Raw genomic sequence first — 15,710 nt, forward strand, 5'->3', positions numbered from 1 at the left:
GGAGGAATGGGAGGATACAGGGGATGGGATAACAATTGAGATGTAATATAAATAAATCAATACAATATATTATATATATATGTGTGTGTGTGTATATATATATATATATATATATATATATTTGGCCTTTTCTACCTTCGCCAGTGTGGGTCTTTTTTTTTTAGTTCCAAAAGCCAAAAACAACAACAACAACAACAACCAGCACTCTTCCCATTTGTGCCATGAGCATGGGTTCCAGGGGGTACCATTCCCTAGTGGCCCCAGGTTCTCTCAGCCTGCAGTTTCCTTCTCAGCCTGGGCTGAAGAGAAGCCTGGCTAGTGGATGCACAGTCCCTGTGGGTCCTGGCTTTTCCATAGCACAGAACAGCAGCCTGAGTTCAGGCTTCCTCAGAAAAACTCTGCAGCCTCCCCTTGGCTACCGGCCACATCAGAGCCTTCTGCAGGCCAAGTCCTGTTGCCAAACAACAGGAAAGAAACTGTTCCATTTCTCCCTGGTTTTCCTGAACCATAGAACCTGTACCTTCATCCCCTAGTAAGAACCAAAGTCTTTTAGTTTCTGCTGACCTAGAAATCCCAGGCCCAGACTCAACTGGGCCCGATTCAAACACCATTTAAGGTGGATCTGATACTTAAGGTGGATTTCAGCCCTATCAGCTGTTTTCACAGACATTTAAATGGAGAGATGGAGCTCAAGGTCAACATACAGGACTGACCACACAGCAGTCATAGTGACCAGCCTGTGAAAGGTTGAACGTGACCCCTAAAGCGGCATGGTTGATAGAAGGCAGCTACCTGTCTCCACAGGACACTACCTGGGGTGAAGGAGGAACAGTGGATGACTGAAGATCACCCGAGGCCAGAAATAGCCTCTAAGGGGCTTGTTTGACTTGTTCTGGATATGTATCCCAGGCTTTTTATGATTTTCAAGAAGCCATGTGAGGGAGAAATAGAGTGTGGCTTAGGGGCCTGTGGGCAAGTCACTCTGCATCCTGAAAAATCAGTTAGTTTCTATTTTATAAATGTTATATCTACTCTGCTGGCTTGATGAGTTCTGAGCTGCTTAGCATTGCTTATATGTATAGAATTGGACAGTTAAAATAGATCTAAAAATCTGGAGGCTGAGGAGATGGTTCGGTTGGTGCAGTGTTTGTTGTACAAAGATGAGGGCTTGAGTTTGATCTCCAGAACCCACGTAAAAATGTGTGGTGTGGTGGCGCACACTTGTAATCCCAGCTCTGAGGAGGTGGAAGAAGAGGATCCCAAGCCAGCTAGACCCTGTCTCAAAAAAGGAGATAAATGACTCCTGAGCTGTAATATGTGAGAGTGTCATCTGACCTACACACAGACACACATATTTGTACACACATGCATATACACCCAAACACAAGTACACACACACACACACACACACACACACACACACACACACACACACACACACGAATCTGGATCCACGAGCAAATAAGTAAATCCGCAAAGTGACTGAGTCTTAATTCAGCCTTGATCTCCCTGGGAGCCAAGAGGAAGAGAGAAGTTGGTATGTTCCCTTCTGTTCTGCAAAGGACACTGAGTTCATATCTCTTGCTCCCTCAATAGGCAACCCAGTTCCGCCAACAGAGTGACAAGGCGGGAGAATCTAAGGCACCACTGGCTCTATTGACACCAAGTCAGCACCCTTGTACTATAGTGTATATCCCCTGAATCTACGGTTGTGTGATCTTCTGTAGCCCATGGTATCGTATCAAAACCCACCTTCATCAGGGAGGCATAAGCCGGATGAGAAGCGTGGTGTCTACCTGGAAGCATCCTACCTGTCCTGGGATACACCACTGCTCTCGGAGTTGAGTTCAGCTCTTTTCCTTTACTAGGGTTCCCAGGAGACAATATGACATATACCTTGTTTGTCAAGAGGGTACCTGAGCAGGGAGAAGAGATGGGAGCCACCTTATGGGGAAATCAGCCCATAATACAGAGGTGAACCCAAGGTGCCTGAACTGGCAGCTCTGCTTCCCTCATTGAACTGGAGCAGACCCTCTCTCCTCCCAGCTTCCTGGGGCTTGGAGATCCAGGGGCAACCACAGACATGACTTGCCTGTCACAATGACAAACAAGCCCTCTTCTTTCTGCTCCTGGGCATCTTCAGCCTCTGGCACTTTATGTCCACTGTCTTACTGGCCAACACACATCACCAATTGGCGCCACCTTCTTAAATTAGGCACGAGACTCTGCTAATTGCCTCAGAACTCAGCAGCTGGCAGCTGTGAGTTACGGATAGGAAGACAAGGCAAATGGTGCTTGTGGCTAAATTTGGTCTAAGTCCTCACGGAAGAAAAATAGGAAGAACTGGAATCTACAAGGACAAGCCATCCTTGGGTAAGGGTGCTCCTGGCCCTGTTACACTGGCATAGGAAGAGAGACAAGGATAAGTAGGCCTGGTGCCTTAAGGACCCTGCCATGGAGGGCATGGGATGAGATTTGGCTCCTGCAGGATTCAGTATCTGATTAAGGTTGTCTCCAGATGGAGCTGATAGTCAAAGTAAGCAAGAACTAGCCTGCAGGCCCCTTGCCACATACATTGGACTATGGTGATTCCTCACCCCCACCACTGGTCTTAGGCACTCGAATGAAAGTCATTTTCCACTTTCATGAGGATGGGGGCGCTGTCTCTCAGCCTATACCTACAGGAAGAGTCCCAGCTGTCACCCACAGGCTTCTGACTGTCACTTATTGCCACCACTCATTTACTGATCAAGAGTATTTCACAGCCAAAGGGCAGCCCACTGGTAAAGCCATCACGGGGCTCAGGGTCATGGGTAAGAGAGCCACCTTGACCTCATTATAATGCCTGGGATCCTGGCGGCGTGGGTTCCTCAGGAAAGCCTGGCTAGTGAGCTACTATGCTCTTGGCCAGGGTGGGATGTTGCAGGATGTTTGATCACACTATGAACCCCAAGATTATGCACTAGAAAAAAAACCTGTTTCTAGTTGTAGTATGGCTCAGCTTTAGCACGCACCTTTAATCTAAAAGCTTTCTATAAAGTCAACCATAGGTTCAAAAGGCAGAGCAAGCAACCAGTTGACAGGGAATAAACATAGATAAAAAACCACAGAGTAAGAAGAAGTCCGGAGGACAGATAGAGAGGCACACAGGAAGTAGAAGGGAGGGCCATTCGGTTTGAATGTTTTGTAAGACAGCATGGAGAAGGGGCTTTTTCCTCCTGGGACATTGGCTGAGTGGGGAGGTCAGCTGGGTGTTTTCTCTGCCTCTCTGAGCTAGGAGGCTTTCATCCCAGCATCTGGCTCCTGAATCTTCATTAGTGAAATAGAAAAAAATTGTTTGAGTTTTACTTGGGAGGCAGAGGCAGGTGGATCGCTGTGAATTCGAGGCCAGCCTGGTCTACAAAGTGAGTCCAGGACAACTAGGGCTACACAAAGAAACCCAGTCTTTAAAAAAAAAAAAAAAGAAAAGAAAAAGAAAAAGAAAAGAAAAGAAGAGAAAAAGCCAACAGCAATGAGGTCTGGCCTCTAAGTGGAAAATGCTCCCTCAGTGGGGTAGCATTCAGGGAAATCTCTTTCAGTGGAGGTGTTCTCTTTGAGCGGATGAGCCGCAAGTGGTAGATGATCTCTCATTATGTGTGTTTATTCTCGCGGGGTCTCTCAGTGTGGCGGTTTCATTTACATCAGGGCCTTACATCAGGGCCCTTGTGGTCAAGCACCCTTCTGGAAAGCTCTTTTGAACATCCACATTCTCCATAGATTCCACCTGCTTCCTCCTGGAACACCAGTGGTTTTAAGGCTAGGTATGGGGCTATACAGGGCACAGCCTGGCCTGAGGTAGAGAGCCACTCTCTAATGTTGACACCAGGCAGGCCTGTGAGCAAACAAGTCTTTAGGAGAACACTAACACCTAAACTTAGGAGACTGGCCAAGAACTTTGTCCTGTTGGGACACTGTTACATCATCCTCCTCCCTTCCAGGCTTGGGTGAAAGTCAGGGTAAAGTCTCAGAGGGGATTAAGCAGTTTCACCTCCCTTCTGAGCCTAATGGACCAGCCAAGAGCATATTACCTCAGTAGCCAGACTTTCCTAAGGTCCCCTTCCAGGAGCCCATGTATTATAAGATGGATGTGGCTCTCCTACCTGTGCCCTGAGGCCCATGATGGCTTTGCCACTGGGCTGCCATTTGGCTTTGGAACACTCTTCTCTTGGTCAGTCAGCGGGTGGTGGCTGTTAATGACAGTGGGAAGCCAGCTGGGGCTCTTCCTGTAGGCATAGGTGGCTATTGCACTAGTGGAACTCAGGAGCGGAGAAGCAGCCCCCACTAAGTTACTATCCCTTCTGAGGGACCGCCCTCCAAATGACCACACCCACTGAGAGACCACATCCTCTGGGAAACCTCCCCACTGACAAATTCTATCTGAGATACCACCTCACTGACAGACCATCCCCTACTGACAGAGCACACCCACTAAGAGACCACACCTCAGGCAAGCTGTCAAGCCAGATAACTACGCAGGGTGGAAGGATAAAGGCCCAGGATGCTCTGTGGGTCATGGTAGACAAGAGAGGGGAAACCAGTAGACCAGGCTGTTAGCCCCTCCCCTGAGTCTGAGTCTCTAGTGCAGATATGCCCCTCACCACAGTCAGAAAACACTGGCCAGGAAAGGCCAGGACCAAGGTTACTGATCGGTCTAACACAGCCAGAAACAGTGGGACAAGGAGATGCCTTGAGCAGGACCCAGAAGCTCTACAGTCTGGAGTCATTCTACCCAGACACAGAGGTCCATGGCTCCCTGGTAGCATGGAGAACACTGATCTACAGCAGGAACTTTCCGGCCAGGCTGGATGCATAGACACAGACCCTTTCTACTGTAACCTACCTGCAGCACATGCTACTGAGTGTGCACTGGTATAGCGGGGCCCTAAGCAGGAGCCGCACCATGGACATATATGGGTCCACAGCAGGCTGGGGGCTGATTTAGCCAGCTGTCTTTGTCATAGCCTCAGTGGCTGCCTGGTGCGAGGAGTGCCAGGATGAATGAGTTATCTCTTCATTTAAATGCAGATTTGGAACCAAATCATTCTCTTAAGAACTTGTCAGCATAAGTATGCATACTGAATTAGAGCAAGGTTATTTCAAGTCACTCTCGCCGTCGGTTTCCCCACAGAAGCACACAGAGCCCTCCGTGCTCAGGCCTGAAGTGAAGTGCTGCTGCGTGGAGGATGTGCGACTAACTGACACGCAGCCTAGGCTCGCAGCCAGTGGGCAAGCCTGCATCCCACATGGGTTACGAACAGCAGCAGCTTCCCGTGCAAGTGGGAAACAAGCTCAGTCAAAGTGGTTGCAAAAACAATGCTGGAGCCTCAGAGGCCACTGGTTCTGGGCTGTAGGGCTGAGGACCAACGCCACATAGAACAGGACTGTAATGGCCTATAGAGCTCAGGAAACCCCAGCTGTGGTGGGACATGGGTCCAGCTGGGGCCAACAGTGGCTGCATTCCTTCACACTGCCTCTTACATACCTTCTGTGTCCTCCGAGGGCCAAGCCAGCAGGCACCAGGTGTCCCAGAGTCAGAGGAGAGCCATCCATGCTGTTCCTGTTATTCATGAACAAGGGAGAGTCTGAGGGCCAGAGAGTAAATCTTGTGGTTCTGCGTTAAGGCCTCTGCAGTCTACAAGGTGACACAGGCCTGGCTGAGGGCTCTTCTACCGGAGAGCTCAGGTAGGCTTATCAGAACTGAGGGGAAGGCAGGACAGGGAGCTGTTGTAGCTGACAGCAGGGCCTCTTCAAAGCCTTCACTCATGAATTCCCTAAAATACAAAACTGACCATAACAGCACCCACACCACCAGAGCCGGCGGCGGGGGGGGGGGGGGGGGGGGGGGTCTCCTCAGAGATAGTCACAGTGGGATTTTTTTTCTCTTGAGTACACCCAATACCAGGTGGCACAGCATCTGGGCTGCACCAAATCGGGCCACTGTGGACCCCTGGCTAGTGGCTCTGTCCTGAGGTCTTGTTCAGCAGATGCTTCCTATAGCTGAAAACGGATTCACCAGAGAGCTCTTAAATGCTGACTGTGCAGTCTACTGGTCATTGTCATGTAGTATGCTCCTGGTGGGACCAGGATAGGAAGAGAAAGCAGGGAATGGGGGCATAACCTGCTCTTGGTGCTCTGCCCTGGCTGTCTTGTGACCTTCACTGGCAGCCTTGGTGTCCCTGAGCTCCCACGCACCTGCCACAAGGCTAGTTCCATGCAGCAAGGGGCTTCAGCCCACAGCCTACTGTGACTCACAGACTCTTACCTGTCCAATCTACCATGCCAGTCCATAACTGTCTGCAGACAGTCGCTAGCACACAACTGAAGCAAGGAAGACTCTCAAGAGGTGACCAAGTCCTACCCTGACGTCCCTGGAGCTTCAGGCATTAGGACCATGCCAACTCACCCAGACATATGAAAGAAAAGTACCCCACCAACAGCTCCGTTAGCCTGCCTACTTGAGGAGGGTCAGTGATATGGGACACAGGCTCTGCTCTATATGCTATGTGTGAGCCCCCAGAGGATCTAATCTGTGACCATTATAGAATGGGGTGGGCAAGCCCTTTCCAGCAGCCTGGGCTGTGTCCATCTAGTTAGGCTCCACATAGTGTGATGTGGGACTCAAGGATCCCAAGGCAGAATGGTACTGCCAGTCTGAAGCACTTATATTACCCTGAGTTTGAAGGCCTTTGCTGGGCCTGCAGTTGTGACCGCCTTGGGGACCGTGCCACTGACTGGTCCCCTTCCTCCTACATGAGACAGTGCAGATCACAGGGTGCTGCTTCTTTCGCTGAGATGTGAGTCTGAGCTAGATGCTTGGACAACCTGGCTGGCATTGAGGCACAGGCTAAGGAGACTCAGAGAAGCCCCAAGGTAGCATCTACCCAGGCGGGAAGTTGAGATCTTTTTTAAAAAAATAAATTTTATTAATGTATTCATATTACATCTCAATTGTTATCCCATCCCTTGTATCCTCCCATTTCTCCCTCCCTCTCATTTTCCCCTTACTCCTCTCCGCTATGACTATGACTGAGGGGGACCTCCTCCCCCTGTATATGCTCATAGGGTATCAAGTCTCTTCTTGGTGGCCTGCTATCCTTCCTCCAAGTGCCGCCAGGTCTCCCTAACCAGGGGACGTGGTCAAATATGGGACACCAGAGTTCGTGTGAAAATCAGATCCCACTCTCCACTCAACTGTGGAGAATGTCCTGTCCATTGGCTAGATCTGGGTAGGGGTTTGATGTTTAATGCATGTATTGCCCTTGGCTGGTGCCATAGTTTGAGGAGTAGACTTCTGGAAATAACCAAACTCAAGGAAGTTCAGATCTTAAGGGCCTGCAGACACTAAGACTAGCCGAGCACAAGCTGACTTCATCCCGCTTCTAGAGGAGCTGGGACTCTGAGAGGTTAGTCAGATGGTACCAGCAGGGGACAGAGAACCTTAAGAGCCCCTGGGATCCACCCCAGGTCTTGGTTCACACTGAATGAAATAAAGAAGCACAAAGGAAAGGAAAGGAAAGGGTATGGCTGCTCTTAGGTATGGTGAAGGAGAAAGCTTATTGTAGATAAAAGGGAGAGCACAGCTAGAGGCAGACATATCTAGGAGAGTCCAGAGTGGCCGTGACCCAGAGCCATATGAGGAGAAAGGGGAGGGGAAGGAAGAGGGGAAAGAGAGGAGACAGGTATAGTAGCCAGGAGGCCCAAAATATAAAAGGGAGTAAGTAACCAATATGTTTAGACTATATAGGGAAGTCTCTGGGGGAAAGGCAGCCCAGCCTCTGAGCTGGAGAGTTCAGGGTAGAGGGCAGGGTATGCCAGCCATGCCCTGTAACAGGTAGGGACCGAGGGATGCTGGAGAACATGGAGGCCAGGTTTGCTTTGATATGTTAAATAGGCACCTCAGCCATTCCAGCTTTGAAACTTAACACACATGTGGGTATACCACTATGCGGCTGAGTATCCAGCTAGAAGGCAGACTGATGGGGTAATGGCACCAGATGTTTCACAGCAACCTTCATGTTCCAACAACAAGTGCTTCCAAGAACCTCAGTGAGAAGTTAGGGGCGTGGCTGGTGACCCTGCCCAATGGAGGACAGAATCCAAATCTTCCCAGAGCTCAAGAACCCAGAGACCAAGCACAAAAGGCAAGGGGACCCCCACCCAACAGGCTACTTCTGATGATAACATACAGTGCTGGTAAAAGATGTTTTCTTTGTGGGGAGATCGAGCTAAGGATGCTAAGATCCATTGCCTCCTGCTGGCTACAGCACAGGGATGGGGGATGAGCATGAGCAGGCAGGACCATCCTTACAGGTAGGAGCATAGAGAAGGGACAATGAGTAGACGGTGTCAGCTCAACCAGTGAACTGGCCTCACAGGCGTCACAGATGAATACACCCCGCATAGAGGTCCAGAGAGACTGTAGCTTCCATGACAAACTGTAAGAAGGTGCAGTCTGACATCTATCCCCTGCACAGTCACACACTGGGGACAAGTATCTGAAGACCTCTCTGAAGCAGAATGTCTCGTACATCTGTAGAATACTGACATTTTTTTAAATCCCTTCATCTTCCTCAGCATCTAAGAGCGCATGCCAGTCTATCCATGCCCAACACCAGGGCTCGTTTTAGAAAGAATGGTCTTGAAGCCACAGGTCCAGGAGCTTAAGCTCCCCAGAAAAGATCTCCACAGGCCCCAGTGTCCACACACAGATTGTCTATAGAGGCTCTAACGTCTTCTGCCAGAGCCTATAGCAGAAGAGAGAAAGAGCCTGAGGTATTCACATCCATCCTTGAGTCTGTCAGAATGTCCTTGCAGAGGCTCGCTCTAAGTCAGTCGACTAAGAAGGAATGAAATAAATGAAACTGACCTTGATGAAAACCTTGTCCAAAATCATCCCTTGCCTCATGCATGACATATGATGAAGGAGACGCAGCTCTGGGCTCCCAAAACTCTTGAGGCAGCCTTCCAGACCTCACCGCCACACAACTCCAGACAGTCTGGATCTGGTACGGCTCCATGGGGGAGCCCACTTATCACAGGCCTCACGGATATTTGAAGGAAGCATGTAGGGGCTCAGAAGGACAAGAGCTGTGTTCTGAGTGTGCCAAAGGTTACCTGGGGGGGTGGTCTATGCCCATCAGATGCCCACATGCTTGCCCAGAGCCTCAGAGTTGGAAGGCAGCCATCTACAAGCCATGCTTGTCCTCCTGCAAGTTTGTAGCTGGAGCTGATGGGCTGTTTGGCCAGCTGAGGAAGGAAGAAGAAAAAGAAGGCCAAGAAAGAGGAAAGGAGGAAAGGGAAGAAGGATGTTGCGCGCACACATACCCCTGCATGCAGGCTGACTCGGGCAATTCTAAGGACAGTCAGCCTTGATAGGTAGAAAGCAGGTGACTGCCACCACCCAGCCTCCTGTTATCTCTTCCTAAGTGGAGCATCCAGAAGGGAAGAACAGCTGCTTTCCCCAGTTGCAAACAGTCACAACATGAACAGCAGAAGAGGAGATTGTGCCAACCAGTGGGGCTCTGATGATGCCTCCCAGCATGTACAGCAGACTCTCATGACCTGTGTCAGACAGTTTCATGGCTCCCCTTGCAAGTCTGAGGTGACATGAATATCAAGACCTGTGTGTAGATAGAGCCTGATACTCCCCTGTGTCCAGCACCATGCAAGGGGCTGAGGTAGACACATGGAAGCTTCTGGGAAAGTGTCCCGGAAGGGAGGCAGCTGGCAGGTATGTCCTCGTGGAAACAAAAACAAAGCAGCACTGAGAAAACACCATCTTTTCCCTTTTTTGGTAAATGCAGTGGACTTTATTGATGGTACTCTCAAGAGGGTAGGTCTCCCTGGGCCCCTCCTGTTATTCTGGAGTCTAGGATGGATACTGTGAGGGGAGACACTCAGTGTCAGGGGCTCAATTAGAACAGGGACTCCTCAGCAGCTGAGGGCTTCTCTCTTGCTCTCATGTCCTTGCTGTTGTGGGTGGTCCAGGGCTTCTTACTCCTTGGAGGCCATGTAGGCCATGAGGTCCACCACCCTGTTGCTGTAGCCAAATTCATTGTCATACCAAGAAATGAGCTTCACAAAGTTGTCATTGAGGGCAATGCCAGCCCCAGCATCAAAGGTGGAAGAGTGGGAGTCGCTGTTAAAAGTTGCAAGAGACAACCTGGTCCTCAATGTAGCCCAGAATACCCTTTAGTGGGCCCTCAGATGCCTGCTTCACCATCTTTTTTATGTCATCATACTTGGAGGGTTTCTCCAGTCTGCATGTCAGATCCATGACAGACACATTAGTGGTAGGAACACGGAAGGCCATGTCAGTGAGCTTCCCGTTCAGCTCTGGGATGACCTTGCCCACAGCCTTGGCAGCACCAGCGGATGCAGGGATGATGTTCTGGGCAGCCCCACAGCCATCATGCCACCGCTTTCCAGAGGGGCCATCCACAGTCTTCTGGGTAACAATGATGGCATGGACTGTGGTCATGAGTCCTTCCACGATGCCAAAGTTGTCATGGATGACCTTGGCCAGGGTGGCTAAGCAGTTGGTGGTACAGGAAGCATTGCTGGCAATTTTGAGTAAGTTGTCATACCATTAGAACATGGTTCACACCCATCACAAACATGGGCGCATCGGCAGAAGGAGCGGAGGTGATGACCCTTTTGGCCCCATCTTTCAAGTGGGCCCTGGCCTTTCCCCATGGTGGTGAAGACACCAGTTGACTCCACGACATACTTGGCACCAGCATCACCCCATTTGATATTAATGAGGTCTTGCTCCTGGGAGATGGTGATGGGCTTCCCGTTGATGACAAGCTTCCCGCTCTCAGCCTTGACTGTGCTGTTGAACTTGCCATGGGGAGAGTCACACTGGAACATATAGATCATGTAGTGGAGGTCAGTGAGGGGGTCATTGCCGGCAACAATTTCCACTTTGCCAGATAAGAATCCAGCCCTGGTAACCAGACGCCCAATATAGCCAAATCCGTTTACTCCAACCTTCACCATGGCACTGCATGGGAAGATGTGGCTGTCTCTGGGACAGGGAGGAGCCCAGAGCCAAGCAAACACCATCTTGGCTTTCCCTTTCTACTTTGCCCTGTATCCTGTGCTTTTTTTTCCCCTTTTCCAATGGTGCATGAAGAACCGCAATCAGCTTACATTGTCAGTGAAGAGATTCCCAATGACCACAACATGCACCAACAGCCTCCACTTCCTCCATCCTACCTGCCTCTTCCTACTCCCCCTCCTCCACACCCACTGTCCCCTGCGCAGGCAAGCCTGCAGACTGCTAGGCCCCTTCTGGCAATCTGCTTGCTCCCTTCCAACCTCACATGGGTATTGCTCACTTGTGTACTCTTACTTTTGATTGAGGAAGCTGGCTTTCCCTGGGTCTCCACCTCCTAGCACTTTGTTTTGGTGAACGGTTGTAATGGCTTTCTCTCGAAAAGTCTGTCTATGAGCAAGCTCTCTCTTGCCCCTCCAATGGGCCTTCATGTCTGAGTCAGTCCCCTGGCTGAGGATGACATGGCCCAGAGTGGCTCTTCCTGGGCAATTGTCATCCTTAGCTAGTGTTTAGGATTAGCAGGGACAGCCCTAGCACCTTTCTAGAGGATGTCCTCACCTCCTTATCTTTATTTCACTTCTATTTCTTTTATTTCTATTCCTCCCAAATGCTTAGTAGGACGTAAAATATCTTATCCTTTCACTGATAAATCGAGTTCTCTACCCCCTAATATCAGCAACAATGTAAAACAAAACCAAAAACAAAACAAAAAGGAAATTGCTCTTCCTGAGTAAAGGAGCATGAAGCCCCAATTGACCCGAACGCAGCTTCCTCCTGTTCATCTCATCTGGGACTCCACAGGGGTCAGACAGGCTCCTCAAGGTGTGGAACTATCTCTAAGGCAGCATGGCGGGCTTGGCCCTCTGTTGGAAACAGTGCTGTCGTACTCAGCCCCAGGCACTTCAGGAAACAGCTGGACACAGGCCAGCTGATGTCTGTATTCAAGTCACACTGGCTGCTGTGCTGTCCTCACATGGAGCCCCTCAGCTTGGTCCTGGGGACATTGCATAAGAGAGCATGGGCCTCTCCACATCATCTCTCCTGTCATGAATGGGACAGGAAGGACAACTCTGTCCAATGTAGTCAGCATGCTTCGTTAAAGGACACCCAAGGGCTTCACAGTGAAAATTCACAGGAGAAACAGAGGACAGTGGGTGACACTGAAAAGCAGACACCAAGGCAGACATTCAGCTACTGGGACTCTCCTCACAGGAAGCACGTCCTCCTGTGACCTTCACAGAACAGTGGGGACAGCACTTGTCATACCTGCACATGTGACATCTGCAGGGCCATCTCACTGTGGTGAGTGGCAAGGGGCTGGCTACCTGCTGAGTAGAATACCCCTGTCCAATGTGTGCCAAGGGACACTGGCAGAGAACACGGGCCAGCATCCTCCCTGGGCCCAGTTGCCCACTGAGGGAAAAGCAGCTGGTCTTTAAACATTGCCTAACCACTGTGCAAATACTTTTTTCAGGAAAGTTAAATTAACACATCACATTCACTTTCCATCTTTTACTGTTATGTAATAGAGTCAAAACTTCTCCCATTCTAGGTGAGCCAGCCAGGAAGGAACTGCATCTCCCAAGAGGGGGTTTCAAGGTCACTCCTCATTAAAGTAGACAATGAGGCCTAATGTCATTGGTTTCCATGCAAGGACAACCCTCCGCCACCTGACCCCTAATTAAGAGGCCACTCATCCATCAGGCATTGGAAAAGTGCAGACTCAGAGATTAGATAGCTGCCGTGGCAAGTCTTGGTTCTAATCAACAGACTCACCCTACCCTGAGTCAGGTAGTGTTCAGAGCAGCCCACACCTTGGTCCTGTAGGAGGAGGACACACCTCACAGAATGCATTGGCTTGGTCAATGGGGGTTCTAGCTGAGGGTCCCACATGGCAGACATACCTGATGCACTGTGTTAGCACAGCTCAAATGAGTTCTAGCTGAGGGTCCCACATGACACGCACACCTGACAAAACATGCTAGCACAGCCAATAAAGGGTTCTAGCTGATGGTCTCATAGGATTCCCTGGCTCAATGCATTCTGGCACTGTATGGTTCCAGTGACGGCTACACGACAGGTAAAAAATCCACTCGTTACCTCTCAGGCCACCTGTCTACAGCTTAGGATGCCTGTACACAGGTTTCCATAGCCACCTGAAATGGTCGAGAAACCCATGAAGATCAGGTACTCTTTTCCATGTCAAGGCAACAGAAGTGAGGACAGATACCTTATTGTGAGCCTCTCAGGGAGCTTGGACTGACTCTACACCCCAGAGCACATACATGGTCTGCGCCTATCAGGCCTGGCTTCAACACAGTCTCTCAAGCCAAGAGCAGCTATGGTTCACGGTGATGGAGTGGGGCCTGACTTCCTCTGAGTCATATCTAAATAACTGTTTTCATCCCTGAGGGCCTAAGCCCGTGTGTCACAAGCTGTTTTCCCTCAGTGAACTTCCATGGCCCAGAGCATCAGTCAGGTAACTCCAGCCTTCCTGACCAACTCAGGCCTATGCATTCATAATTGGGATGAAGTCCTGCTCCAGAATCTCGCCACACCTTTCCTGCTGATCCAGGGTCACAAAGGCCTTCCCATCATCTGAGCTTCAACCCCTCCCATCCCACCCTCACATTTTCCCGCCTCTCGGCCAACATCCTGTCCTACCCTCAGCAGGTACGCAGTGGACATCGGGTGATTTATATGGCCTGCATTTAGTTTTTCTGTGCTCAGAGCACAGAGGGGAGGAAAAGTGCTCTAAGAAATGAGGTCTTGTCACATTCCAGCTGCACAGTCAAATGCAGACACCCCATTAGGAGGCCAATCATTTCTAAAGGTTAAATACGATGGTGCTTGAAAAAATACTTCTAGCTGTTTAAATGTAGGGCACTGAAAAAAGTTCAGTCCAAGAATGCACTCTGGCTCGAGGCAGGCAGCATTTCCCTTAATGTTGAATAGGATGCTGTTGGCTCCCACCTCCTCCCTTGGGATGTGGGACACAGAGGTCTGGACGAGACTGAAAGTCACATGGCTGGGCCTCTCCTCCTTGTGCCACTGACAGCTAAATATCTCTCTAGCCAGCACAGCCTAAATGGATGGGAGGATGAATAAGTTATATAGGTGGGTGGGTGGGTGGTGAGTGGATGGATGGCTATGAGTGTCCTGATTAGCTTTTTTCCCCCCCAACTTCCCTTTGGAAAGAGAGAGCCTCAATTGAAAAAAATAATGTCTTCATCAGATTGGCTGTGGACAAGCCTGCAGTGCATTTTCTTGAGATGATGTGAGAGGAACCAGCTCACTGCGGGTGGTGCCACCTCTGGGCTAGTGGTCCTGAGGGCTGTATTTTTAAAAAGGTAAGGCAAGGAAGCCGGCAAGCATCACTGCCCCGTGCCTTCTGCTTTTCTGTTCCTGTCTCAAGGCCTTGCTCTGCTTACGCTCCTGCCCTGGCTTCCCTCAGTAACAGACTGAATAAAATATACCTTTCCTCCTCAAGTGCGTCTGGTCATGGTGTTTCATCACAGCAATGGAAACCCTAGGGCAATGAGTGGATGGATGGATGGATGGATGGATGGATGGATGGATGGATGGACGGACAGATGGATGGGGAGGGGAATGGATGAGTGGATGGATGATGGCATGAATGCAGAAGAGGAAGAAAGACCAAATAGATCACTGCTGGGGTGACAAGGCAGCAGGTAGATGAGACTGTAACAAGAGGACCACACTCTCTAAGGAAGGCCAGCGGAGCCCTAACAGTTCATTTTTGGCCCCAATTCATCACACCTTTGTGAATTCAGACACCCAGGGGTGTGTCTTACTATTGTTGCTATTGCTATGTTTCACAAGAAATGTTTCTTAGCCACCATCACCTCCATATCCTTCCAGGAGCCTACCCTTGTTGTAGGTCTTCAGCTTGTCTCAGAGATGCCTCTGCCCTCAGTTTCTCTTCTCTCTCCACCAACAAGAATTTTGACCCAGAAACTTATCCTATCTACAAGATGTGCAGGGATAAAGATAGAGCAGAGATTGTGGGAATGGCCAACCAATGCCTGGCCCAACCTGAGACGGACCCCACGGGAGAGCACCAACCCCTGACACTATTAACAACACTCTGCTATGCTTGCAGATGGGAGCCTAGCACAGTTGTCCTCTGAGAGGCTCCACCCAGCAGAAGATCAAAACAGATGCTGAGACTCACAGCCAAAATTAAGCGGAGCGTGGGAGCCTTGTGGAAGAGTGGGGGGTGGGGGAAGGATAGAAAGACTCAGAGGGGACAAGAACTCCACAAGAAGACCAACAGAATCCTAACCTGGGTCCAGGGGTGCTTATGAAGACTGAAGCACCAACCAAGGACCATGCGTGGACTGGACCTAGGCCCCCCTACACATATGTAGGCAACAGGCAGCTTAGTCATCATGTGGGTCCCCTAGTAAGGGGAGCAGGAACTGTCTCGGACATGGACTCTTTTGCCCATTTTTCTATCACCTCCCCCTGCAGAGCAGCCTTGCCCAGCCTCAGTGATAGAGGATGCACTCAGTCCTGATGGGACTTGATGTTCTGGGGTGGGTTGGTAGGAGGGATGGGCTTCCCTTTTCTCAGAAGTAGAGGGAGGAGG

The 15,710-nt window shown here is 50.2% G+C and overlaps 1 pseudogene; it reads right to left on the reverse strand.

Moving 5' to 3' along the window:
- Window positions 1–10,026: 10,026 nt before the first annotated feature.
- Window positions 10,027–11,040, reverse strand: LOC127189963 (glyceraldehyde-3-phosphate dehydrogenase-like; annotated as a pseudogene).
- Between the last annotated feature and the right edge of the window lie 4,670 nt (window positions 11,041–15,710).

This window comes from Acomys russatus, chromosome 5, assembly GCF_903995435.1.
Source record: "Acomys russatus chromosome 5, mAcoRus1.1, whole genome shotgun sequence".
Classification (NCBI taxonomy): domain Eukaryota; kingdom Metazoa; phylum Chordata; class Mammalia; order Rodentia; family Muridae; genus Acomys; species Acomys russatus.